The 27,192-nt window shown below is 43.5% G+C and overlaps 1 protein-coding gene across 4 annotated transcripts in view; it reads left to right on the plus strand.

The window, feature by feature from the left end:
• The first annotated feature begins 9,294 nt into the window (after positions 1–9,294).
• tmem125a (transmembrane protein 125a) overlaps positions 9,295–27,192 on the plus strand; it is a 48,939-nt gene continuing 31,041 nt past the window's right edge. Inside the window, exons 1-4 of one of the 4 annotated variants that reach the window (XR_016115559.1) lie at positions 9,295–9,504; positions 20,930–20,986; positions 21,311–21,418; positions 21,499–24,369. The gene's annotated coding sequence lies outside the window, so the exon portion shown is untranslated. Of the gene's footprint in view, positions 9,505–20,929; positions 20,987–21,310; positions 21,419–21,498; positions 24,370–27,192 lie in introns of those variants that run through there. The other 3 variants (XR_016115560.1, XM_089000923.1, XM_089000920.1) reach the window with 3 other exon arrangements.

Raw genomic sequence — 27,192 nt, forward strand, 5'->3', positions numbered from 1 at the left:
AAGGGAGCTAATGGCCAGCTCTGTTTCTTATATGGCGCTTGGCTGCCCTCTTTTGGCGGCTTTTGTTTAATGCAGTACGGTGCAGGATCGGATATATCGATAGTCCCGGTTATATCAATATTTTTTCGGACTCCCTTGAATATCGATATAACGAGACTTTACTGTATATATATATATATATATATAGTTAATAAGCAATGGTGCTTTGTTTCCAGTGGATGGATGAGGAAGGAGATGTGGAATGTGTGTCGGAGTTCTGTTTTTGCAGGCACTGAGGGGTCGAGGGGTCAGCTGGTCCTTGTCACCCAAGGAAGTAGAAAAGTTACGACTTAGCCGACACTGCACGAAGGAGCTGAAAGGTTACGACCTGACCAAACGCTGACCTGGCAGGAGCAACTCGAGACGTCTCCAAGCTGATTCGTATCACCAAAAGGAGAGGAAAAGTTACGACCTGACCAAGGCTGAAGGAAGGAGGTGAAGGGATACAACATAAACCAACGCTATCTTGGCAAAGGCAACTGGAGCCGTCTCCACAACACCCCACCAAAAGGATGACGACATCAGAGGAGAGGGATCCAATCAACTGCTGATTTCTTAGTTTGAGCCAAATTTGAATATGCATGTGGGACACCTTTAAATCTGGGCTGCTCAGTCTCAGTCTTTGTCTTTTGTCTCTCTTACTGATTTGGGGCACACGAATATTTTCTGTGTCAGGGAGCTGAGACCCAGAATTCTTCATTAGATCAATTTGTTAGGAATAAATCATCTGTGAGTAACTTGCCGGCTTCTTTGGTGATCTCTCTCACAACGAACATGCCAATTGTTAGGTTATAACATTGCGCAATAAGGTAAATATTTAATTCCGTTCATAATATTTACAATTTTAAAGATAACCGTAAAATGCTAATAGGAGCCTGTAATATTTTAACCTAACAATATATATATATATATATATACAGTAAAGTCTCATTATATCGATATTCAAGGGAGTCCGAAAAAATATCGATATAACCGGGACTATCGATATATCCGATCCTGCGCCGAACTGCATTAAACAAAAGCCGCCAAAAGAGGGCAGCCAAGCGCCATATAAGAAACGGAGCTGGCCATTAGCTCCCTTTTTTTTGGGTGAGAGATGTTCCCCCAATGTTGCCTCAAAATGGCACATATAATTCTTTAATGATTGTAAACATGTATGCTTTAATCTTCAGAACTACAGTGTATTTGAAACATATTCATAACTGGATGTGTAACAAGAAAGCATATTATCCGAATCTGAAGCCATTGTTTGGATTCACAAGCAATGCAAGACGTCTTGGCGTGAAGTCATTTTTATTTGCATTTGAATAAAAAGTGACATCGGCTGTCCTTTAATACACAGTATGGAATGTTAATAATTTTCAAAATCATCGCGCTTCAGCAGACAAAACAAGAAACATTGTTTCAAAAAAACGATTGCATTCATATACAGTACAGTGGGCATGTACATAACACAACAGGGAAACTGCAACGCTTACATCTTACTGTATTATGTAAACAATTTAAAAAAGTCATCAATCTTCTTCTGCTTCCCATTTTTACCTTTTAACACAAACACTTCAATCTCGTCTGCTACACACGAGCTAGCGTCTGAAAATGAAAATGGCTCTGCTACACGGGTGCTGGGCACGTAACCAAGTCACCTGACCAAGTCGACCAATGGCGCGACTGATGGCGTGACACGTAACCAAGACACGTGACCAAGTTGACCAATGGCGCGACCGATAGCGTGTCACGTGACAAAGTCACACGGCCAAGTCGACCAATAGCGCGACCGATGGCGGCTCATGTGACCAAGTCGACCAATGGCGCGACCCATGGCGGCTCACGTAACAAGACACGTGACCAAGTTGACCAATGGCGCGACGGATATATCGATATAAACAACAAAAATGGCCGGCGGGGGATGAAAAGGAGCACCGTAATAACCGGATTATCGTAATAACCGGGTATCGTACTAAACGGTACTAATTATACATAAAAAGACTAGAAATGTGCAAGGGAAATGAAAATAGTATCGTAATAAGCGGTACTATCGATATAACCGATATCGATATAACGAGACTTTACTGTGTATATATATATATATATATATATATATATATATATATATATATATATATATATATATATATATATATATATATATATATATGCCCCTTATCAATGACCACGATATCTGGTTGGTTGGCCGTTACCATCTTGTCAGTCTGTATCTGGAAGTCCCACAGGATCTTTGCTCGGTCATTCTATACTACCTTGGGAGGTGTTACCCATTTTGACCTTGGGGTTTCCAGTCCATACTCCGCAATATATATATATATATATATATATATATATATATATATATATATATATATATATATATATATATATATATATATATATATATAATCTCATTTTCCGTACCGCTTATTCCTCATTAGGGTCGCGGGGGTTGCTGGAGCCTATCTCAGCTGTCTTCGGGCATGAGGTGGGAAGACATACAACAGTCACTCTCACACTCAAACCTAGGGACAATTTTGAGTGGTCAATCTGCCTGCCATGCATGTTTTTGGAGTGTGGGAGGAAACCGGAGAAAACCCACGCGGGTCCGGGGAGAACATGCAAACTCCACACAGGGAGGCCGGACCGGGATGCGAACCGGCGACCTCTGCACTGTGAAGCCGGTGTGATAACCACTCGACGACCGGGCCGGTATATATATATATATATATATATATATATATATATATATATATATAAAAATCCTCGTCTCACCCACCATGGGTGGTGTCTGTCCCCATTTCAGCTCGGGTCCTCTACCAGAGGCCAGGAAGCTTGAGGGTTCTGCGCAGTATCCGTGCTGTTCCCAGCACTGCGCTTTTCTGGACCGAGATATCCGATGTTGTTCCCGGGATCTGTTGCAACCACTCGTCGAGTTTGGGGGTCACTGCCCCAAGTGCTCCGACCACCACAGGCACGACTGTCACCTTTACCTTCCAGGCTCTCTCCAGCTCCTCTCTGAGCCCTTGGTATTTCTCGATTTTCTCATGTTCCTTCTTTCTGATGTTCCCATCACTCGGGACCGCTACATCCACGACAACGGCTTTCTTTTCCCCTTTATCTATGACCACGATATCTGGTTGGTTGGCCATTACCATCTTGTCAGTCTGTATCTGGAAGTCCCACAGGATTTTTGCTCGGTCATTCTCCACCACCTTGGGAGGTGTTTCCCATTTTGACCTTGGGGTTTCCAGTCCATACTCCGCACAGATGTTTCGGTAGACTATGCCAGCCACCTGGTTATGGCGCTCCATGTAGGCTTTCCCTGCCAGCATCTTACACCCTGCAGTTACGTGTTGGATTGTCTCAGGTGCCTCTTTGCACAACCTACACCTTGGGTCTTGTCTGGTGTGGTATATCCCTGCCTCTATGGCTCTGGTGTTCAGGGCCTGCTCTTGGGCAGCCAGGATGAGTGCCTCTGTGCTGTCCTTTAGGCCAGCCCTCTCTAGCCACTGATAGGACTTCTTGAGATCAGCCACTTCTGCTATGGTTCGGTGGTACATCCCGTGTAGGGGCTTTTCCTCCCATGATTGTCCCTCTTCCAGCACCTCATCCTCTGTTCCCCATTGACTGAGACATTCTCTGAGTACATCATCCGTTGGAGCCTTCTCTTTGATGTATTCATGGAGCTTGGATGTTTCATCCTGGACAGTGGCTCTCACACTCACTAGTTCCCGGCCTCCTTCCTTACGGCTTGTGTACAGTCTCAGGGTGCTGGACTTGGGATGGAACCCTCCGTGCATGGTGAGGAGTTTTCGGGTCTTAACATCCGTGGTCTGAATCTCTTCCTTTGGCCACCTTATTATTCCTGCAGGGTATCTGATCACTGGCAGGGCATAGCTGTTTATTGCCCGGGTCTTGTTCTTGCCATTGAGCTGGCTTCTGAGGACTTGCCTCACCCGCTGGAGGTATTTGGTCGTAGCCGCTTTCCTTGTTGCTAATTCGAGGTTGCCATTGGCCTGTGGTATACCGAGGTACTTGTAGCTGTTTTCAATGTCTGCTATTGTTCCTTCAGGGAGTGAGACCCCTTCAGTGTGAACTACCTTGCCCCTCTTAGTCACCATCCGACTACATTTCTCCAGCCCGAATGACATTCCGATATCACTGCTGTAGATCCTGGTTGTGTGGATCAGGGAGTCTATGTCCCTTTCGCTCTTAGCATACAGCTTGATGTCATCCATGTAGAGGAGGTGACTGATCGTAGCTCCATTTCTGAGGCGGTATCCATAGCCTGTCTTGGCGATTATCTGGCTGAGGGGGTTCAGTCCTATGCAGAACAGCAGTGGGGAGAGTGCATCACCTTGGTATATGCCACATTTGATGGACACTTGCGTTAGTGGCTTGCCATTGGCTTCAAGTGTGGTTTTCCACATCCTCATCGAGTTTGCAACGAAGGCTCTCAGGGTCCTGTTGACCTTATACAACTCCAAGCATTCATCGATCCATGTGTGTGGCATCGAGTCATATGCTTTCATGTAATCAATCCAGGCTGTGCACAGGTTGGTATGTCGGGACCTGCAGTCTTGAGCGACTGTTCTGTCAACCAGCAGCTGATGTTTGGCACCTCTAGTATCTCTACTAATGCCTTTCTGTGCTTAGCTCATGTATTGATCCATGTGTCCACTTATCTTAGCCGCAATGATGCCTGACATGAGCTTCCATGTTGTGGAGAAACAGGTTATTGGCCGATAGTTGGAAGGAACTGCACCCTTTGAGGAATCCTTCATGATCAGGATTGTTCGCCCTTCGGTTAGCCATCCTGGGTGAGTCCCATCCATCAGCAGCTGGTTCATTTGTGCTGCTAGGCGCTCGTGGAGAGCTGTGAGTTTCTTTAGCCAGTAGGTGTGGACCATATCCGGGCCTGGTGCCGTCCAGTTTTTCATACCTGAGACTCTTCCTTGTATATCTGCCGCTGTGATGGTAACTGGGTTCTGTTCAGGGAGGTTGCTGTGCTCCTCTTTCAGAGTCACCAGCCATTGTGCACTGCTGTTATGTGCGACCTCCTTCTCCCATATGCCTTTCCAGTATCTTTCAGTTTCCAGCCTTGGAGGGTCTGCTCTGCTGTTAGAACCCTGCCACTGAGCGTACACTTTCGCAGGTTGTGTTGCGAACAGCCTGTTTATTCTTCTGGCCTCATTCTCTTTCGTGTACCTCTTTAGGCGACTGGCCAAGGCCTGGAGCCTTTGTTTGGCAGTTTCGAGTGCTTCAGGTATGGTTATCTGCATGTACCTCTTGGGTATTGGCCTTTTATTCACACCTCTCTGGGTCTCCGTCAATTGACTCACATCTTTCCGAGCCGCCTTGATCTTGGCCTCCAACCGTCTTTTCCATGGTGGGTAATGAATCTCGTGGCTCTCATGGTTGCTCTTGTAGCCAAGCATGTCTAGGATCACTGATGCTGAGGTGTATATCAGCTCATTGGTTTCCGTGATCGTTCCGGTCGGGATCGTTCTCAGTGCTGCATTCACAGTTTCCATGAGACTTTCAGGTGGTACTTCACATAGCCGTTGTAATCGGTGCCTTCGTTGCCCAGTTTTCATTCTTGCCATGATCTTATCTCTCAGGTCATTTGCTGCCTCGCTCAGCATTTCATTTATTGGGGCTGGCTTCCCAATCTCATTATTCATTGGGGCTTGCCTCCCAATCTCTGGTTGAACCTCTTCCTGTGATGTGGCAGCCTGGGGCCCTTCACCTCGGAATTTATGTTGTACCTCATCAATCTCAAGTTGTGATAGCAATGGCCGTTTGTGGATATTGGAACACTGAGCTACTAGTTGTTTCGTGGTCAACCGTGACTGTGGGTTTCGAAGTAACCATTCGGCCCCCATTCTCCGCATGTAACCCCTCTGACTAGGGTTGCTTGAGTAGTAGCATTCCAACAGAGCCATGTTATCGCATCTCGTCCATCTCCGCTTTGTTCCAGTAGCCCATTTTTCATCAGGGTGCTCTGGTTCCCCAGCACCTGACGCAGACCTTGTTTGGCCGGGCGACGTCTGAGCCGGCATGTCATTCCATTTATTGTCTCTCATCATTGTATGAGGTAGGCATTAGCGTGAAGGGTCTTCCCCAAGGACCCACACTGGATGATGTCATTGTGCTCATTTTCTCTGCCACAAGTGGGATTCGAACCCTCGTCTCCCATATGCCAAACCTATATATATATATATATATATATATATATATATATATATATATATATATATATCAGTGGCAGTCCGTGCATTTCACACCTCGGCCTTCAGTGAAGTCCTGCTTAGTCCGACTTGAACAAATATCCCTCGTAATACCATCATTTATATTTTCCGGAGCAATTACACATCAATAAATCTGCATCAGCAATTAGAACTTGTCACTATACGTGATACTGCAAACACTTAAAAATAAAAGGAAATGTAATGAAGTTTTATGAAGTCCACCAAGAATATGGAATCTTGAACAAGATTTCACGCTAAATTACAAAATGTCAGTTTAATATAAGAAAAACAACAAGACGTTCACAAAACGAACTATTTGTTGAAAATAAAAGTAAATAAATCTTTTTTCATTTGTTTTTGAGAATAGGCCTACATGCGACAGCGACACAATCACACAAGTCTCTGAGTACTTCAACTACAATCACACAGCTGCGCCAATGCACATTATTTACACACTGCAGAAGAGCAATATTTTTTTTCTTTTTGTAGATTTGTCATTTCATTTATTTACCATTGATTTAATATGAACGAAACAACATTTCAAAAACATGTTAAAAGTGAAAAAATAAGTAAATAAAAATGTTTGCACTCACCAAAACGGTTGTCCTCCAAAACACTTATTTAAATACAAAATCCATTCTCCTTTCTTTCCTCAAGAAGACTTCAATGACTTCGTTGTGCAGTTTGTCTGTGTGTTTCAGTTCCAACAATAAATCCTTTTCTATCGACATGGAGGCCAGTGCTGAAAGCCGCGTCTTTGCAGTCGTGTTTCTGGCGTATGTTTTAAGTCGCTTTAAGGCCGAGAATGACCGCTCAACACAAACCCTTTCCCCGCCTGGGACTGGTTAGCTAGCTCGGATGTCGGCCGGCCTCCTCTCACAAGGTCTAGCTTGGATTGGATTGGATATGCCTTTATTAGCTTCTCCTGAAAGTTCCGTCTTGAGAATGGCCTTGCGAGTATATCTGCTACCAAATCTGAGTTGTCCTCTCCTTCAGCCATTGTGGTTTAAAAAAGCGAGTAGATATACTTGGTTTTTATGCTAAAGTTTCCGGGTCTGATCTGTTGTCAGCTTGGTTGATTTGCATAGCGCAGCCTCCGCTGAGGGCTGAGGTAAAGTGAGTATCCAATCACAGGACGCGTACGTCATGTTCAACGCAAGGCCCTCTAGCTGGCCTTACTGCACCAACTCGTGATGTGATTGGCTATCGCAACTGTATATCAACTACATGTGCCCGTTCATGTACAGCGCACAGACGCCCTCACTGTTGATTCTGAAGGCGTCGGTTAGATTTCATGCAGCCTGGCGACACAAACGAGCTGAATTCTGATTAGATTAAAAACTCTGACCTAAAACTACAACACCGAAAGAAGCATAACCAAATGGATATCATATAACATCAAGAAAACAGTATGTAGAATAATTATATATATATTTAGAAAAAATATTTTTTTTAATGAAATTGACTTTTATTATAATTATGATAATGATGTCTGATTATGTTAGGCCAGCAGAGAAGGCCTTGCTGGCCCTGACGTCCCACCACTGATATATATATATATATATATATATATATATATGTGTGACGGGTGTCACAACAGTGACTATCTTCATCTCCACGATGCTGCCGTATTAATGAAGACGAGACGCGTGGATGTGTCTTTTTATTTCTTTTATTTCTGCAACACAGTATGGCAGAAGGGATGGGTGAAGTCGCATGGGTTTCGTCTTGTGATTAACCTGAATCTCCTCGAGATTGTTCTGGAAACTATGGGCGGGACATAGTGCCACACTGTCCGCCGTTGCGTCACTTCCTTCATAATTTAATAATCTAAGTGCACAACTCCGTTACATACACCCCCCTTAAATTATGCAGAAGTGACGCAACGGCGCACAGTGTGGCACTATGTCCCGCCCATAGTTTCCAGAACAATCTCGAGGAGATTCAGGGTGAGTCGCAATTTTCTGTTGGTCTTAATTAACGCGCATTTTCATGACAATATCTTATTTTGTTTCCCCTTTTTTTACTGTCTAGTGTTATCTAATTAGTTCCCTTATTCATCCGGGTCACGGCACCAATGTGACGGGTGTCACAACAGTGACTATCTTCATCTCCACGATGCTGCCGTATTAATGAAGACGAGACGCGTGGATGTGTCTTTTTATTTCTTTTATTTCTGCAACACAGTATGGCAGAAGGGATGGGTGAAGTCGCATGGGTTTCGTCTTGTGATTAACCTGAATCTCCTCGAGATTGTTCTGGAAACTATGGGCGGGACATAGTGCCACACTGTCCGCCGTTGCGTCACTTCCTTCATAATTTAATAATCTAAGTGCACAACTCCGTTACATATATATGAAACAAAAAAACAAAAGTGAAAAAAACAGTGAAATGGTGAGAAAATGGATAGAAAATAGTGACATTTTGATTCATTTCAACTTTTCCATATGATTGGTCAGGAACGCAGCGGGGAGGAGGTTTAAACATTAAAAGGACAGGCAGACGACAGCGAGAGAGTCTCAACTTTGATAGTTCAAAAGCAGAGTTTAGACTGGAAGGTTAAAATCAACTGCATTATCATATTGTAACGTCCGATGCTTGTAATTTGCGTGTTTGAGGGATGGACTCGTCGGGGACTGTGACGTCGTCGCAGAGAGAAGGGGGGAGCCTACAACGAGCAGTCTGAGTGAAAGGAGCATGGGCGAGGCTTGTGCCACCTATATGTGTGTAACTGCTACGTTTGCTTAATAAAAACACGACCAGCTGTGCCAGCGACTGTGCGCATCCTTTATCACGCCGATGGGCATTACAATATAATCATCAAAACGCGTCTAATGAATTAAAACACAACTGCTATGGTAATTTCAGAATTCCTGAGTGATAGTGCAGTGGGAAACAGATCGAGTCACACGTTACACATCCCGACGGAATACTCGCGTCGGTGCAGAGGTCGATTTGCCGATCGCGTCCCCTCCCACTTGCGTCCGGTGCAGTTTCGCTCTGCCACTCCTGCAGCAGACCGAGGAAAGTCCGCTCGTCGACGGCGAAGGCACGAGACAGCAAAACAGAGCACGGAGACAGAATATGAGCTTTGATTAAACTCGGGAATCCAAGGAGGCTTGGACACACGCTCCTCCTGTTTTTGTCATGTAACAACCGCGGACTCACCTGGATGGAATTCGGAGCGAAAGGACGGGAGAACAACACCCATCAGCTGAGTGCAACAGTAAGAATGGATATCTGTAACTCGGAAAAAAATTACCCCCTTTTACAACTCATGTGAAGTTGCTTTTTTAAACTTGTAGAACAAAAATAAAGCACAGATACCATTCATGGAAAAAAAATAAAATAAAAATGAGTTTCAGAAGCTGTTTTAACACATTATTAACCATTCCCTCTTATTGATCCGCAGCACTGTTAATCGAATAACAATGGCAGGACTGACTGTTATTGAGTTAATGTAGCCTGTAATTTAGGTGGAACCTTGACATTTGGTCATAATATGCTCCCTCCTACTTGAGAGTAGGGACCTATCATAGCTGTGTCCGGCGACGCCATGTCTGGACATTAGGGATATATATAGGGCCGATACTACCAGTAAGACTTTAGTTCGCTGACGAAGCCTCTTGGATGGGAGGCGAAACGGTCGACACCTTCAAAAACAAAGTACAGATGAAGGCTGAAGAAACCTTCTCATCGATGGACCACTCCTGTACGACTGAGAGCTTACACAGACGTATTGCATACTGTACATACACTGAGGTCAAACTTTGCACAGTTTGACATATTATTATTATTATTATTATTATTATTATTATTATTATTATTATTATTATTATTATTATTATTATTATTATTATTATAGTACTAAGCATTATGGAAACTCAAACCAGAAAGTGGAAAAAATATGAATGGAACAGGTCAATAATGTAATTTAAAGCAGATTCTTTACTTACAGACAGTGTAGGTGTTCAAATATCTGACATGTTTCGGCGTCTACTTCCTCCTTCGTAAAGAATCTGCTTTAAATTAGATATCAAGTAGACTTAGTACAACGAGGTCAATAATGTGTCCTGGGCATGAACCCTTGTGGCACTTTATTCATACAGATAAGTGACACATCTTATCTCTGATCAAAGTTCAGTCATCTGAACTATCTATGCCATTAAAAAAGAACAACTTAACATTCTTTCAAGACATGAAAACAAGTCAAGCTGAAAACAATACAGTATGTGATCGCGCTTATCCGTGAGCAGTCTGCGGTCACCACAAAGCATTGGATGCAAAGGCTCATGGATAACAGAAATGGTGATTGTTAGAATTGGTTATATACACATGCTAAAAACATCATATGTTATTTAATTTCTACTTATTCTTATCAATTAGGAAGTCCATATATGTATGTAGTTTAGTTATTCGTATATGTTAATTAGTATACATGTACTCTGCTTGTACTTAGTTACTGTAGAAATCTAGCTGTTATGTTTCAGTCTAATAATGGATATTCATGACTGTATCTAGCAGATGATAGGTCCTTTCCAAAGTGACATCACTCCTGTTGTTTATAAATGTCTGAGGCGAGCTCTGTCTCGCTCTCTTGCTCTTGTCTCTCTGTCCCTTGGCCTAGCTTCTCCCCTGGAGAACATCCTATCGCTGCCTGATAATAAATATTCCTTTTTTGTGTATCACCTTACTTGCTGCTGATTTAATATTTAGTCAATACAAATGGAGGGCTGAACCAGGAAGAACAACATTTAACCCAACAGTGATTGAGTCTGAAGATGCCCATGTTAAGTGGCTGGATTAATATTGGTGAGGTGTTTCTGTTTGTGACATTGGTGATAGACACTGAGTGCAACCGAAACAAGTGGCAAATCTGGAAAAAAAGGTTAATTGGAGAGGTGTTGCAAAGACAAGCATTCTTAATTTCTCCCTCAGTCCAAATCTCACTCGTAAAGCCTTTAACCATAACTTTCATGTTTTTTTCCTGAAAGGGGTGTTTTTCCAGCAGATCTCTGTGCTTGCTCTTTCTATTCTAACAATTCACGGCACAAGACTATTACTAGTGCTGTCAGAGGATCAAAAAATGTGTGATCAATTAATGGGGTCTGTAATGAATTGATCTCATTAATCTATATTTGATCTCATTTAAAATTAATTGAGAAAATCCATGTTTAATTTTAAAGGACAACCAACACCTTTTTTTGTTTCCTGACTGACACCAGAAAAACGTTTTAGAGCATCTAAAATACCCAAAACACGCAGGCTGATATTTTTAGTCAAAGGCAAAACACCAATAAAAATGACTTAGTGTCCCAAAACTGCAACAAATGAGCTCGAAACTGGGGATATTCAGAAAGTCTCGCCCCCTTGTTCTTGACGTCACGTTAGGTTTGGCCCACCCACAAACTGCCTTGCTCCAGAATCAAATCTATGGCTTCAGAGAGTTCAGATTCGGAGAAGATCCTCTCTTGTTACTCATCCAGTTATGAATATGATTCAAATAGTTCTGAAGAGAAAAGCCTACATGTTTGCAATCGATTAAAGAAGTCCTTCCGTATCAATTCAAGCCGTCTGCAAGCGATGAAACCGGTGAATATCTGGACTCCGATGTCGCCCCCCAGAAAATGCACAAGATGGCGCACAAGCGGCGTTTCGTTCAGTATGTGGAGACGCTTATGACAGCCGACCTTTGGTTTGTGGAGACGCTTATGACAGCCGACCTTTGGTTAGAGCCGTAAAGGTGCCCATGATTGGTTGAAATCCGTGGTAGAAGACAGAGGGGTGGTTTTTACGCACACACACAAAAGAGACAGCGGCACAATTTCAGCAGCACACGAACATCAGAGATGTTGAGACGAGAGAGAGCTCGACAGCGCTACAGAGTAACAAATGACACGGTGGAAAAAAAACAACAGCAAAATGAATCAGCTGATCTTAAAGCTAGTTTTGCTTCTGTCAGATAATCTACAATCCCCATTTTAATAGGCTAGGAACCAACTGAATTTGAATCCCGTTGATTCCTGTTGGCGACGAACGGGGGCGCTGTCGGCCCGCCTGACCCTGCACAGGTGCTAGTCGTTTCCAATCAGTGACACTCAAAAGGACCCCCGGCACGACCATTCGGTGTCGGGTAATTGTTAAATGTCATTGTATGCTGTTGAACACTTTGTATGCTGTTGTATTCAATTGTATGCATTGTGTGCAGTGCATGTGTTTGTTTAATCTTGGCTGACTTTTATTCTTGGTTTTCTTTTGATACTTGGTATTTTTTCTGTTCAGATGATTTTGATGTTTTAGATTTTGTTCCTGCTGACTTTATTTTAATACAATTTATCATACACAACCTCCTGCTCCCCCCTGCCTGCTTTTTGGGATCCGCACCCGCCATCACCACCTTGCAAAACGTGACAGAATTACCCGACCTACCATCAGATCCCGCAGGGACAACGGACCCGTCTCATTTCCACCCTGTGCCTGGCAATGCTACGTCCACGTTAGCCCACGCCTCGTCGAATTTGAATTGCGTCACTCGATGAGCCGTAACGTCCAGGTCAACGTCCGGCCGAGATCTCCTTCCAGGTGGCCGTCCAGGGTGACACTGAGTGTCTGGCAGTGCACGCCCAGGTCCAGCCACGCTGTCATCGGGCATGTTGAATTGAGTCGCATCCACGACGAGCCGTGCAACGTCCGCGTCAACGTCAGTCGAGACCCCATTCACCGCTGGATCCCGGAGCGGCTCAGGACTGGTCTCGTTTCCCCGGTGCCGGCAGCGGTGTGGACGTTGCACTGCCAGGCGCAGAGTGGCACCCCGGACGGCTGTCTGGGAACAGGTCTCAGCCGGACGCCGACATGGGCGTGCGTGAACTGCCCGGCACTGGGGAAACGAGACCAGTCCTGAGCCGCTCCGAGATCCAGCGGTGAATGGGGTCTCAGACTGACGTTTACGCGGACGTTGCACGGCTCGTCATGGATGCGACTCAATTCAACATGCACGACGACAGCGTGGCTGGACGTGGGCGTGCACTGCCAGACACCCAGTGTCACCCTGGATGGCCTCCTGGAAGTCCCCCGTCACCTCTCCGCACGCAGGTCTGTTTACCGTGGCCCGCCTTCCTTGTACTTGACCTCCTGTTATGTTTTGTGCCTCAGTAAAGACTCTTTATTGGAATCACTGTCTCCACCGTGTATTTCGGATCCGATCCTACTACCTTCCGTCGTCCCTCGAGTATTGTCACCACTCCTCGAGCGGACGTGACAATTCCAACGGGATTTGAGGTGTGGCTGTGACTCCCTGCTGACAGCCGCTCACCTCACTTGATCAGGCACAGTTGCATTGTTAAAAAGCTAATCAAATCACATTTGAAAATGTCTGCACCCATCTGTTACTCTCCTGAGGAAAATCCTGTTTCTTAATTGGCCCTTTTTCTCAGCCCTCCCTCATGTGTTCTCTGTCAAATGAAAACAGCATAACATAAAATTGACTAAACTCAGAGGCAAGTGATTCTGATCAAGCCTTCCATTTTTTTTCATGCATTGTTTTTTTCTGAATCACTTTCTCCACACTAGGGTCACGGGTTGTGCTGGAGTTGATCCCAGCTTTCTTTAGGCAGTAGATGGGAGCACTCAGAAACAAACAACGTCAGGAACGCCCCTGACGGAGAAAGTGACTTACTATGCATTTTGGGTACTTTGTTCTGAAAACTTCGTGTTGATCCGTGTTGATGGCACAATTAGAGAGAAAGCACATAGATAACGCGATGGTGAATTGTTGTGTGTTGCACCAAGACTACTATTTGATACTTGTTGACACAAATTCCCAGCAGACAAATCGGCCCATTTCCAACGAATCTTGGGCGCCATCTTGTGCATTTTCTGGGACGCTACATTGGAGTCGTGACGGCTCACATTGATACGGAAGGACTTCTTTAATCGATGGCAAACATTTATGCTTTCCTCTTCAGAATATTGAATCATATTCATAATTGGATGATTATCGATGAGAAGGTTTCTTCAGCCGTCATCTGTACTTTTTTTGAAGGTGTCGGACGTTTCGCCTGCTATCCAAGAGGCTTCGTCAGCGAACTAAAGTCTTACTGGTCGTATCGGCCCTATTTATATATCCGTAATGTTCAGACATGGCGGCGCCGGACACAGCTATGATAGCTCCCTACTCTCAGGTTGGGGGGAGCAGAGGACCACTCCCTGTGGCCCTACTGATTGTTCCTACATTCCTGACTAATGACTGGCCTGTTGCCTAACCTGTGTTGCCTAAGCAGGCTATTGTATGAACGATCCAAATTGAACCTCACCCCACCAGACCGGTTTGATGAAGGATTTAGTTGTTTTATGAGAATCGCTTCTTTTACTCCCCTTTCAAACCATCTATGTTGTTTTGCTAAGATTTTAACCTCATTGTCGTCAAATGAGTGGTTGCTAGCTTTTAGGCGCAAATGTACTGCAGATTGAGGCCCGCTAGTATTATCCCTGCGATGTTGAGAAAGTCTTTTTTTGAGAATTTGTTGAGTCTCCCCAATGTACTGCTCTTTACAATTTTCATTCTTACAATGTATCGAATAAACTACATTACTTTGTTTTTCATTTGGCAGCCTATCTTTTGGATGCACTAATTTTTGCCTTAATATGTTTAGCGGTTTGAATTAAGTAGGAATTTTGTGTTGCCAAAGGACTCTGTAGTTTTTTCAGAAACTCCTACAATGTAAGGTACTGCCCCTCCTCTCCTTTTTGTATCTTGAGAATTTTTGGTTTCATTCCCTATTCTTTCTTTCTGACATTTGTTGAATGACCCCTGAGGGTACCCACAGTTAGTCAGCGCTCTCCTGATATGTTTTGACTCCTTTTCTCTACCTTCAATGTTGTTGGTAATAGTTTACCCTATGCTGGAGGGTTCTGATAACTCCTAGTTTGTGTTGTAAAGGATGGACCACTCCTGTACGACTGAGAGCTTACACAGACGAACTGGATGAGTAACAAGAAAGCATCTTCTCTGAATCTGAAGCCATTGTTTTGATTCTAGAGCAAGGCAAGACGTCCTGGCGCGACGTCACGAACAAGGGGGCGGGACCTTCTGAAACTCGCCATCTCCGAGGTTATTTTGAAGTAGTTTTGGGACACTTTCACTCATTTTTATTGGTGTTTTGCACTTGACTAAACATATCAGCCTGCATGTTTAGGTTATTTTAGATGCTATCAAACGTTTTTCTGATGTCAGTTAGGAAACAAAAAAATGGTGTCGGTTGTCCTTTGAGTAAACAGGAGAGATCAGAAAAGTCCCCCAGATAGCACTAGTGCAACATGCGTTAATGTGTGTTTATGTGTGTGTGTGTGTGTGTGTGTGTGCGTGTGTGTGTCTGTGTGGGTGGGTTGTCCGTAAATAGACAGGTAATTAGACAGACGGGCGGGCGTGCAGACGGGCGGGCGTGCAGATTCAGCTGGGCGGGTGGACGGGCGGGCAGATGAGCGTACAGGCGGACAGGCAGATGAGAGGACGGGCGGATGGACAGACGATCGGGTGAGCAGGCGGATGATAGATGGATGGATAGATGGATAGATTGACAGAGAGAGAGAGAGAGAGAGAGAGAGAGACAGAGAGAGAGAGAGAGAGAGAGAGAGAGAAACACAGAGAAACAGAGAGAGAGAGAGAAAGAGAGAGAAAGAGAGAGTGAGAGAAACAGAGAGAAACAGAGAGAAACAGAGAGAGAGAAGAGAGACTTCCAAGAGGCACAAAATGAAGATGTAGATTTATGTTTGAGGTTTATCATTGTCCATTTAGTTTTTCATCAGAACTATTTTAGACATTTGCATAACAAAGGATGTGTCAACTATCAGCCTGTCCTCAGTCATTTCATTCTATGCTGCAAGCCTGAGTTTCCAACATAGGCTTACAATTTCCATCACTTCAAAGAAACTCATTTAGAATATTTGTCATGAAAAGCATCAGTTTTAAATGAATTGCTGTACTGCCCAAATCTCACTTTTTAATGATTAACATTATTTCCACCCTGGAAGTTTCTTTCCATTTAACTTTTCATCGACCAAACATTAATGCTGCTTGTTTCTTTATTCTGCTTTCTGTTTTATAGCAGAATGTAAATGTGATCTGAATTTTTAATCTAAAAAGAAAACACTATGTTTGGGTAGATCGGATCTGCATTTTTTAATCCAGTTTGAGAGGCAACGAGTGTGATCATCCAATTGCAGAAATTCAATACAGTATGCTCTTCAGTTATGATGGTTCATTCTTTGAATGCTATCGACTGTTATATATTCTTTGTTCCCACTCTCAATTACGGTGGACACGGATTTTCAGCGGGGCCACTTTTACCCACTCATTGTACCCATGCCTTGTGACTCACCTTAAAATATCATTTTTCAACATTGACAAAGAGATTGACACAAATCATTATGCTCTTCATCAATTTGAATAGAACTGTCAAAAAATCAGACAGCACATATACTATACCTGTCACGGTTTGCATGGTGGTGATGGTGGTGGATCCCAAAAAAGTAGGCAAGCGGGAGCAGCAGTGTGTAATTGACAAACAGTATTAAAGGACAACCGACGCCCCGGACAAGTTGTGTCCATAATTTGTAAAATCGCTTCAAATGACTTCTACTGAGCATATTTTATGAAGATTCCACCGCATATAGCGGTATTTTATGTTTTAAGACTTGCGGAGAATATTCCGGAAGTCTTGTTTTTGAGTTGGTGACGATTCCTGACTTCACGGAAGTAACACCCCTGACCGAGAAAGGACACACAATGCATTTTGCGGTACTTTGTTTGGTCTGAAAACTTCGTGTTGATCCGTGTTAATGACGAAATTAGAAGGAAAACACAAAAGTAATGCGACAGTGAATCGTTGTTTGTTGCACCGAGACAACTATTTGATATTCGCTGACAAAAATTCCCAGGAGAAAAATCAGCTCATTTCTACGGAGCTTTGTTGCCATCTTCTGCATTTTTTGGGACACTACATTCTGTCATTGACGGCTCAAATTGAAATAGGAGGACTCCTTTAATCGATTGCAAACATGTATGCTTTCCTTTTCAGAACTATTTCAATCATATTCATAACTAGATGAGTAACAAGAAAGCATCTTCTCCGAATCTGAAGCCATTGTTTTGATTCTCGAGCAAGGCAAGATGTATTGGCATGACACCACGAACAAGGGGGCGGGACCTTCTGAAACTGGCCACTTCCAGGTCAAATTTGAAGTAGTTTTTAGACAATTTAAGTCATTTTTATTGGTGTTTTGCATGAGACTAAAAATATCATCCTGCGTGTTTTGGGTATTTTAGATGCTATAAAACGTTTTTCTGATGTCAGTTATGAAACAAAAAGTGGTGTCGATTGTCCTTTAAATAAAGTCAAACGGAAAAAAAATCTGGCAAATGGTCATGCCATTTGACTGCCACTCATTGGAATGATCAACAACTGTGCAGGCAAGGCCGACAGCTTTCACACCTTTTCAGCGGCTTTCAAAACTCTGAAGTACACTTTTCACTCATGGTTAGTCCGAAGCAGGCTTCTGATTGGCTGCCGTTGCCGAGTATACAAATTGCAAAACAAACGTTCGAAGACGCAAAAAATTATTGCACATAATGTTTGTTAACGCCAAAAATTATTACACATAATGTTTGTTAAATCTTCTCACAAATTGCCATACAAATGTTCGTTTGGCAATTTGCATACTCGGCACCGGCAGCCAATCAGAAGCATGCTTCGGACTACACACTCCCTGAAAAATGTACTTCAGAGTTTTGAAAGCCACTGAGAAAGTAGAGTCCTCGTTGCTTGTACCGTTTTGTTTGTGGCATTTGCGTTATTGAGTAAAACAAACGTTTTAGTTTGAAAAAAAAAAGTTTATTTTTTTCTTGAAAAGTTGTCGGCCATCCGGGCCGAGACGTTTTGAAGGTTGTATGCCCTGGTCCACCGGGCAGACGCTATTTTAAACACTGATTTTACTCAGAATTGCATCTAAGTACAATTTAGAACAGGGGTCCCCAACCTTTTTTCCGCCACGGACCGGTTTAATGTCAGATGATATTGTTACGGACCGCCAGATAAATTACAACAAAGTAAAATGATACGACAGGCAAGGAAACAGTTTTTTCTTTCTTTTTAAATATAATAATAAATGTGAATCCATTGTGTATTTTCATCCAACTTTATTAGCAGAGTCCTGGTAACATCGCGGCAACAACAACATATGTAACATCGTCTCTGCCCCTTAACGCTCAATGGTCACCGTGGTAATGTTTAAACGTGCCTTCAAAATAAGATACACCACAAAAACAAGTGCAAAGTGCACGAAAAAAAAAACTCACTGCAACTGAATCAGTGGGACCCCTGAGCTTGTTTCTCTGTGTTAAGAAACTTAGATTGTATCCTCATTTTGTGTAATTCTGTAATACAGAGCTGATCTGGCAACCCAGCCACTACGCGACATCACGTGACTTGACAGCGAAAAAAGCCAGTTTATGTATATGTGTTTGACTTCTCGTACGACGATGAGCGCAGCGGCTGCTGTATGTGCGAAGTACGAGATATGGGAAACAAAAATGCTCGGACATTGTCATTTATTGGGACTAAAGAAGACCGTGCTGAGCGAGCCGGCGACAAGTTCCGAAATGGCTACGGGAAAACCACGGATAATAAATCTATACACCACGCTCACGTCGCTTCAAAAGCGGAACGATGAAAGTGTCACAGACTATATCATCAACGCCGAAACCGCCATCACAGCACTCCGAAATGCGGGTGAAACTATGGAAGATGGACTACTTGTTGCCATGGTATTAAAAGGACTACCAGCAAGTTTCAAGCCATTTGCAATCGATGTAGCACATTCAAATGATGAAATCAAGTTTGCAGATTTAAAGACGAAGCTACGGAGTTTTGAAGAAACTGAGAAATTGAACAGGGGGGTGTCAGGGGACAGTGTGATGAAGACAAAAGGTCGGAGTGGACGACAAACCACCAAAACCAACACCCGTGACCAACACAGTGATGACACAAGCATAGTGTGTTTCAAGTGTGGGGTCAAAGGCCACAAAGAAAGAGAATGTCGACATGGTGCAGTCATTGCAAAAGCAAGACACAAAAGCAAGACACACAAAGACGCCACGTGCAGGCGTAAGGACAAGGACAGACGAGATGACGCCAGTAAAGCGTCAGAAGATGGCGACACCGACAACGTGCTCAAGATGAGGGACAGCAAGACCAGATCCAGGGAGCAGTTGGGTCGCGACATCCGAGAGAAGGGATTGATGATGGACACGGCAGCCACTTCGCATATCATCACCGACGTGACCATGTTCAAGAATTTCGACAGCACGTTCAGACCGGAAAGACACCGCGTGGAGCTGGCGGACGGCACACAATGCAGCGGAGTCGCACATAAAAGGGGAGATGCTGAGGTCTCTTTGACAGACATCAAAGGACAAAGACAAAGCAACGCTGAAAGATGCTTTATACATTCCTTCATACCCCCAAGACATTTTGTCTGTAAAGAAAGCAACCACCAACGGGGCAACAGTGATATTTAAAGAAGTTAAAAATTCACTGATTACGAAAGGTGGGACAAAATATAGTATACATGTGTATGGAAAGTTGTACTATTTACATATTGAGAGACACATTAAATAAAACAGATTAAAACACATATTATGGCATGAGATTAAGGCCTAAAACTAGTGAGGTCTTTCAGAAGCCTAATAAGAGAGCCCAAGAGTCATGTATACAAGACAGGGATGCACGCGAAAGTGCAGTCACAGAGATTAGGCCAAATGAACATAACCTCACACGACAAAGTGACACAAATGATGAACCTGAAAATAGAAGGTATCCTACTCGGGAAAGAAAGAGACCTAGTCAATGTGATGATTCTGTGGTTACAGCGATAACGACACCACAGTGGACTACTATTACAGAGATGTGTGTGGTGTTGCGCAAACATATGCAGAGACAATGAGATCAAATTATTCTCAAGGGGGTGTCTTTTGTGGCTGGGAAGTAGCCCTCGAACTCTTAAAAGCAAAGACAGGTGCTCGTGCATCAACTGGGGGAATTAAGGCTCGGGCTCAATCGCTTCCAAAAACCCCGCCAATGTTTGAAGCATGTCAAATACACCGCTATTCACACGCCGTCCCCACAAATCCAGTTTGGCTTTAAATGCAGCTACTTCATCAGCCAAATCGAAGACAGTTGTCTTTTTCCTATGAAGTGACAGATTGAGTTCATTGAGCAGGTTGAATATTCACAAAAGTAAGCTAGCTTTTCGACCCATTCCTCGTAACGGAAATGCGCTGTAAGTGGTGACTTTTCATTTTTCAAAATAAAACATGGTTTGGACAGAAGATAATAAATAAAACGGAAATTCTGTCGATACGTTTCTTCAGTAACGTTGTATTTGATTAGTACTGCTGCTTTAATGGCTTCGTAGGACTCGGCCTGCTTTTCATCCATGCCAGCATATGCCGCAAGTGTCTTTCCAGTCAGCAAGGTCACTACTCGAGCAGCCCACTCTTTATAATTCCACCCCCAGGTTTTAGCTATTCTTTCAAACCTCACAAAAAAAACCTTCTGCATCCACACCCTCTCTCAGTTCTGGAATTCTCTGTTCAGGAACCATGGGAACTGCAGCTTGTCTTGGAGGAGGAAACTGTGGGGGTTTGGAATATGGTAGGTAACCAAACATGGGGGTTTCTTGTGCTGGAGAAAGGTTTGTTGGCCTGGATGTTCGAGGGTCAGTGTTTTGGGGCTGTGGTTTCAGAGGAGGATAACGTTGACTCGATTGACTATCAAATTTCCATTGTTGCTTGTTGTGGTGCATCTGATCTCTTAATTGGTTGATCTGTTCAATCAACATACGCTCTCTATGTTTAGAATATTGCATGACATTTCTGATTTCGTTCATTAATTCCTCATGAAGTTGAGCTCTGCTTGTACTCACTGTCTGAATCTTATGCTTCACCACTGGTTCCATCTCACTCTGCTCGGTTCCAGCCTTGGCTTGGTGACTGTCAGACGCCTCATGGAAAAAAAGAACGGCATCTTCTTGGGGTAACTCAAGCTGCTGGTTTCCTTGATCATCTTCAGAACTCTCCAGTTCAGGTTGGTTAGCCTGTGCGGCAAGATTTCTTCCTCATCCCGCCTTCTTCATCTTGGCTTCCTCTTATCTTTCTCCACTTCAGCAAGGCGCAACTTCTTCATGCAGGGGGAAACAATCTCACCACTGCCACCAATTGTTATACGGCGCGACAGCATGCAGGTGGAAAGATGAGTTCACTCAGCCAGATCCAGGAAGGATATTTTTAGTTTTCTTCATTTGAAGTCGTGGTGGAAATCAGTTTTCGGCAGACCACAAGTAACACTGCTCTCCAGGCTGGCCTTTCTCCCTCTTCTTCCTCCTCGAAGTGACTTCCTCAGTCTGGTTTTAAAGAATCCGAATCAGAATCAGAATCAAAAAACCTTTATTCGTCCCACAATGGGGAAATTTGCAAAGGTGGTTTACCTGAGCTTCTGGCCAATCAGGTCCCAGTGGCAATTGGCCATTCTCAGGTGGTTGCAATCACCTCAGAGACAATTAGTTGTCGCCCGTCTCTACTGTTTTTAATGGGGAGAAATGTGCACCTTTCTCCCATCCAAAATTCAGAAAACACAACATTATTTAACATTTGTTTTGGCATCATGACACAAGGAAAAAATGTTCATAAATTTAACGTTCGCAAACCGCAAAGTTCGTAAGCAAAGGGTTTCGTAAACCGAGGTATCACTGTATCACTGATCATGCTAGCTCCTGCTCTCTACAGACGAGAATAATTGTTGTTACTGCTCAAATGTCATGTTTCAGACACACACTGGTTCTGCGGTGGTTGAGCAATATTTATTCCAGTATAGTGCTGCCTTTATTTCCACTTTTGTACATACCACGCCCTCCCCAGAATTGCGACATGAACACACCTGACTCATTGTTATGTTTGTATAGCACCACCCGACCAGCTGGGATTAGTGACCCAACATTGAAACCAATACTTGAAATGTTGAAACTACACCCTTGTGCAAATTAATTGCACCACCCTGTTATTTTGGCATAAAATTCATTGTTTACATTTTTTGACAACTCAAATGATTAAAATGTACATTTTAGTAAGAAGTGTGTCCTCCCTTGTTCTTTATCACCTCAGCGAGCGATGCGTTGTGGCATCGACCAGGTTTTGACAGTCGTTGATGATGGAAGGGTCCCTGTACCTGTGTACCAGGTCTTAATTATACCACAAATTCGGGCTTTTTTTTGTTGTGCAATCTTTCTCACACAGACAAATCTTAATTATTGACCATCAATTCTCAATTGGGTTCAAGTCCGGTGAATTTCCAGGCCAATCCATCAAAGTAACGTCCTTCTGTATCCATCTCGTTAAAGAACAGATTTACAAGCGAAAAACCCCTTCTTTTAATCATAATCATAATCATAATCATAATCATCATCATCATCATAATAATACATTTCATTTATAGGCGCCTTTCAAAACTCTCCAGGATACTAAGTCGCAAGATATTTTTTCTGCGGGTGACCTGCCGGAAAGGGGATTAGGACATGGTAATCCATTAATTATCCAATTAGAGGCCTGGCAAAAAAGTAATTAGGGAATGTGGTTGGTCAAGTATATCGAACAGACTCCACCCATACCGTGGCAAACATTGTTCTGAACTTTTCACAAGCTTTAGAATGATTTAAACCAGCAAACAGTAAAGATTACAGGGTGGTGCAATTAATTTGCACAAGGGTGAAAACGCTGTGCTTCTTGCACGCTCTTTGCAGGGGCCTGAACACCCCAACTTCCTCAAATTCACGTATATTTTATCCCCAGAAACACAGTGTCATAGAACACTCACAAATGACAGGTTGAACTACTGGAGGAACTTCCAAACCGCTTATTCTTCACTCGGGTTGCGGGGGGTGTTGATGCTATCCTCGCCGTCTTTGGGCAGTTGACGGGGGACATCCCGATCCGGCTGCCAGCCAATACAAGGCACACAGAACAACCATGCGTGCTCACACTCACATCTAGGGTCAATTCGGAGTGCTCAATCAGCAATTCAAGGATGTTTTCAGAATGTGTGTTTGTGTGGGGGCGGGGGGGTGGACAAACCGTAGGACTTGGAGAAAACCCACGCAGGAAAAGGGTAGAACGTGAAAACTCCACACAGGGAGCCCGGAGTGGGATTTGAACCTGCTACATCTGCACTGTAAAGTCAACGTGCTACCCACTCTTCTCTAATACAGGCAATTACAATAATGCCATTTAGTAGTTGGTAGGAGTAGTGATGGGTTGTGCACGATATTCGAATCGCGTTTGGGTTGAGAAAAACAGCTCCCCCATCTGAAAAGACAAATATTCAAGGAATTATTTGTACTTGTTCAACCGTTTCCCGGTCAAATATAGAATCAACTTTAAAATACTTCTTTATACATTTAAAGCTATCCATAACCTTGCCCCCATACCTATATGACCTTCTTCAAATTTCTATTCCCTCTCGTTCCCGCAGATTCTTTTCCTCCCTCCACCTCTGTGTGCCCCCCTGCCCCCGGTCTCAGCACGATGGGGGACAGAGCTTTCAGCTGCTCTGCCCGCAAACTCTGGAATTCACTTCCTTCCAACATTCATAACATCGATTCTCTTCTCTCCTTCAAATCCCGTCTCAAATTTTAAAATTTCCATTTAAAATGGATTTTTCTGTGTAGCTCTCTCTTGTTTCTACTTATAATTGTATTAAATTTATTGTATTCTATTTACAATTGTATTTCATTTATTATTGTATCTATGCTTGTCTGTGACTGTAAAGTGTCCTTAAGAGCTTTGAAAGGTGCTTAAAATAAAATATATTATTATTATTATTATTATTATTAGCCATGTTCTTTGACTCTCTTAACTCCTTCACAAACTCATTGTCAAATTCCTGGTTTGACTTCTTTAACGTATAAACTGTGCATAATGTGACAGCGTCTTACAAAATTGTTAAATGTATTGCATATGAATAAAACCTCTGTCTTGTTTTTGATGAACACAGTATTTCTGTGCGATGATAATCTTTCAGTAATGTTTTTTTTTTCGGTGGGACGAGAAAGCATTCAAGAGTCATTGATCCACAGCTTGTCCAGTATTTTAATACTTAGAATGCACTGTACACAAATGTGCTCACACCCCACCCCCGTTTATTTGATATTTGTACAAAATGTTTTGAGTTGAATTTACATGAACATATTGTAGACAACAGCATCAAAATTTGATGTTAATGTTAAAATTAATATGCGTCAATTTGATGATCAAATTGACTACAATTAACATGGGTATACTGTGGCTCGTTTTACAACATTCCTAAACAAGTGAAGATGTTTGGTCAAATCCGCAGGAAAGTTATTCAAGTCGGTGTGATAGATTCTTGTTTCTGTGTGTGTGTGTGTGTGTGTGTGGGTGGGTGTGTGTGTTTGTGTGTGTGCTCGGGTGTTTGTATGACTAGTCTTGTGAAGACCAGTAACAGTGAGGACCTTTTGGCCGGTCCTCACAAGTTTTTCATTCTAAAAGGCTTCTAGATGGTCTATACATGTACCTGTTAAAGTGTCAGATAGGTCCTCACAAATACACCCAAAATGATTTTTGTGTGTATTTTCATGTCACTTCGATACACACACTTTTTACTCACTGTCTTCTTCTTTTTCTTTCAGCTTGTCCCCTCAGGGGTCGCCACAGCGAATCAATGTCCTCCATCTATCCCGGTTTTGTGCATCCTCTTCTCTCACACCAGCTACCTTCATGTCCTCTTTGACCACATCCATAAACCTCCTGTTCGGTCTTCCTCTCGGTCTCCTGCCTGGCAGTTCAAGGCTCAGCATCCTTCTCCCGATATAGTCACTCTCTCTCCTCTGGACATGTCCAAACCATTTCATTCTGGCCTCTCTGACTTTCTCTCCAACGCCTCTAATATGAGTTGTCCCTCTAATGTACTCATTCCTGATCCTATCCAACCTGGTCACTCCCAAGGAAAACCTCAACATCTTCAGCTCTGCTACGTCCAGCTCTGCTTCCTGTCTTTTCTTCAGTGGCACTGTCTCCAGTCCAAACATCATGGCTGGTCTGACCACGGTTTTATACACTTTTTCTTTCATCCTAGCTGAAACCCTTCTATCACACATCACACCTGACATTTTTCTCCAGCCGCTCCAGCCTGCCTGGACACACTTCTTCACCTATTTTCCACATTCTCCATTGCTCTGGACAGTTGACCCCAAGTACTTAAAATCCTCCACCTTCTTTATCTCTTCCCCCTGTAGCATCACTCTTGCACTTGGATCCCTCTCATTCACACACATGTATTCCGTCTTGCTGCGACTGATCTTCATTCCTCTCCTTTCCAGGGCATATCTCCACATCTCTAGTTTCTCCACCACCCGTTCCCTGTTCTCGCTACAGATCACAATGTCATCTGCAAACATCATGGTACAAGGAGATTCTTGTCTAACATCGTCTGTCAGCCTGTCCATCACCATAGCAAACAAGAAGGGGCTCAGAGCTGACCCCTGGTGGAGTCCCACCTCCACCTTGAATTCCTCAGTCACACCGACAGCACACCTTACAACTGTCTTACAGTCATGATACATCTCTTGCACCGCTCTGACATACTTTTCCGTCACTCCAGACTTCCTCATGCAATGCCACAACTCATCTCTGGGCACCCTGTCATACGCTTTCTCCAGATCTACAAAGACACAATGCAATTCCTTCTGACCTTCTCTGTACTTCTCTATCAGCATTCTTAAAGCAAACATTGCATCTGTTGTACTCTTTTTTGGCATGAAGCCATACTGCTGCTCACAAATGTTCACTTCTGCTCTTAGTCTCGCTTCAACTACTCTTTCCCAGAGTTTCATTGTATGGCTCATCAACGTTATTCCTCTGTAATTAGTACAACTCTGCACATCTCCTTTGTTCTTAAAAATGGGCACGAGTACACTTCGTCTCCATTCTTCAGGCATCTGTTCACCATCTAAGATCTTATTGAATAATCCAGGCAAGAACACCACCGCTACCTCTACAAGACACTTCCATACCTCGATTGGTAAATCATCAGGCCCAAGTGCCTTTCCCCCCTTCATCCTCTTCAGGGCCCTCCTCACTTCATCCTTGCTAATGCTTGCTACATCTTGGTCCACAACAGTCACGTCTTCTACTCTTTGTTCCTTCTCATTTTCCTCATTCATCAATTCTTCAAAGTACTCTTTCCATCTTGCCATCACACTACTGGCACCTGTTAATACATTGCCATCTCTATCCTTAATCACCCGAACCTGCTGCAGGTCCTTACCATCTTTGTCTCGCCAGCCTGTAAAGATCAGTCTCGCCTTCCTGGCTGTCCAGCAGAGCATACAAGTCACCATAGGCCTTTTGTTTGGCCTTTGCCACCTTTACTTTAACCGTGCGTTGCATCTCCTTGCACTGCTGTCTACTCTTGTCCGTCCTGTCAGTGTCCCACTTCTTCTTTGCTAACCTCTTTCTCTGTATACACTCCTGCACCTCCCCATTCCACCACCAAGTCTCCTTATCTACCTTTCTTCCACTCGATACACCAAGTACTTTCCGACCTGTGTCTCTGATTATGTTCGCTGTAGTTTGCCAGTCATCTGGAAGGACATCTTGCCCACCCAGTGCTTGTCTTACCTCCTTCCTAAATGTCATGCAACACTCTTCCTTTTTCAACTTCCACCATTTTGTCCTCACTTCAGCCTTTGGTTTCTTCCTCACTGCCAGCGTCATCCTTCACATCACCAACATATGCTGTCTGGCTACACTCTCACCAACCACTACTTTGCAGTCACTGATTTCCTTTAG

Source organism: Hippocampus bargibanti, linkage group LG07, assembly GCF_051943395.1.
Source record: "Hippocampus bargibanti isolate YZ-2025 linkage group LG07, ASM5194339v1, whole genome shotgun sequence".
NCBI classification, from domain to species: Eukaryota; Metazoa; Chordata; class Actinopteri; order Syngnathiformes; family Syngnathidae; genus Hippocampus; species Hippocampus bargibanti.